The sequence below is a fragment of the Lipotes vexillifer genome, unplaced genomic scaffold, assembly GCF_000442215.2.
Source record: "Lipotes vexillifer unplaced genomic scaffold, Lipotes_vexillifer_v1.1 scaffold1232, whole genome shotgun sequence".
NCBI classification, from domain to species: Eukaryota; Metazoa; Chordata; class Mammalia; order Artiodactyla; family Lipotidae; genus Lipotes; species Lipotes vexillifer.
Genome location: NW_006785089.1, coordinates 157625 through 159698, shown reverse-complemented (window position 1 = coordinate 159698; position 2074 = coordinate 157625).

Sequence of the window (2074 nt, the reverse complement as noted above, 5' to 3'; positions counted from 1 at the left end):
TAGAAAGGTCCCATCTCTGTTCAGCAGAACAGTCTCAGAAGAAAGCCTCTAAAACTCTGGGGTTTTGCCAGGGTTCTCCTCTTCCCCAGGATGCTGGTCCTTTCCATTAGCACTGCTGGGTTTTCCGTGGACCTGTGTTACTGCTGTTTCCTGTCTGCACAGTTATGAATGAAAAAAACCTCTAGATCCCCAGTTTAACATAGGCAGTTTGCATAGAATGCCCTTGAACTCTGCATTCTATTTGTCTAGATACCGCGAAAATCATCTGCTCAGATCTTCTACAACTTAAAGGCAGGTAAATGTGCATAACTCCTGCCAAATCTCCTGTGAAAATAGAGTATCTTTTCAAAAATATAATCTAGATGAGGCATAAAAGCAAACAATTACACAGTTACATAAAAACAATATCAAAAAATAAAATTAAATAAAGAGCCATTTATTCCTAGGAAAAAAAAATTGAAGATAGGTTTACCCAAATAAATATAATTGATTTTGAATGGTAAGATTTAAAAATGAAAAATCAGGGCTTCCCTGGTGGCGCAGTGGTTGAGAGTCCGCCTGCCGATGCGTGGGACACGGGTTCGTGCCCCGGTCTGGGAAGATCCCACATGCCACGGAGTGGCTGGGCCCGTGAGCCATGGTCGCTGAGCCTGCGTGTCCGGAGCCTGTGCTCCGCAACGGGAGAGGCCACAACAGTGAGAGGCCCGCGTACCGCAAGACAAAAAAAAAAAAGAAAAATCATTGTCAGTCAATTGAATGAAATTTGAATGAAATGGAAAACCATGTACATATTCTTGTTTTTACTAAATTTTACCATTATAATTTTGTTCTGTGATTTTTTTAATCTATTGAACATCCAAGCGGCATTATTAATTATAAATGCTTAGATTAGCAAATAAAAATAATACTACCACTACTTACTCTAATAGAAATAATGACAATTATATAACTCAGATTAGAGGCCAGGGTATAACAGTATAAATGTTATAATAATTTAAAAATCAAAAGGAGGAAGGGAAGAGAGAGAGAGAGAGAGAGAGAGAGAGAGAGAGAGAGTGTGTGTGTGTGTGTGTGTGTGTGTGTGTTTATTGAGGAGGGAGAATTTGTTTGGACTGATCAGAGAATCAGTGAATAAAAAATTCATGAATTTATCCATATCAGACCTGCAAATATATTTAAATCTATATATCCATATCTCTATGTAATGTCTCCTTTGTAAAACTGAATTAAAATAATTAAAATAGTAAGGTTGAACTAAATCCCCTTTCTAACTGTCTCATTGAATTTCCTGATTTATAAATTATAAGCTACTTTGGGACATAATCCAAGGACTGGAGAATTGGACTTAAAAACAACAAAAATGATATAACTCCAGCAAAAGCACTGGTAAAGGAAAAAAGTACAAATAAGCTGGATACTTTGCTGCTATGAAGATTTTTTATTTTGCTAAATAATTATCTACAAAAACACTAAAGTTTACAATTTATGGTATGAAGTGGTAAATATTCATAAACCCCCCTCTAAAAAAGTGCCACTTTGCCTTCTTTGAAGATACTGGAGAGGGAAAAAGTCACTTTTCTATTTAAATAATAGTATTATAGGTAATTTGATCCTGTCATTATTTAACCACTTACCTATCCAAGTAATACTAAGAGTCATATATTAAAATATGCTAACTTCAAATTAGGAAAGAACTAAATATACTAGAAAATATTTCTATGACATTCTCAGCAAAGCTTGACAATTTATTAACAGTCACCTTAACCTAAGCATATAAGAGTTCCAAAAAGCAAGAACAGCTGGGAAAGACTGAGTGATTCATCAATGAGTTCCCTGCTGTGTCCTCTTTTTTGAAATGCCAATAGATTTCACTCTAGGAAACTCTGTATTTTGCTTCAATTCTGTGCTGCTAATAATTAATTCATTTTGCTTACACTGCATCCAGCTTCAAATCATGGTCTCCATTTCTTAGTAATAGATTCTGCCACAGGCAATATGCCGTGGCATAACCTCAATTACAACTTACAAAGAAGACTGCTACTTATTTTCTGCTGGAGCCGCTATTTTGTCTTAA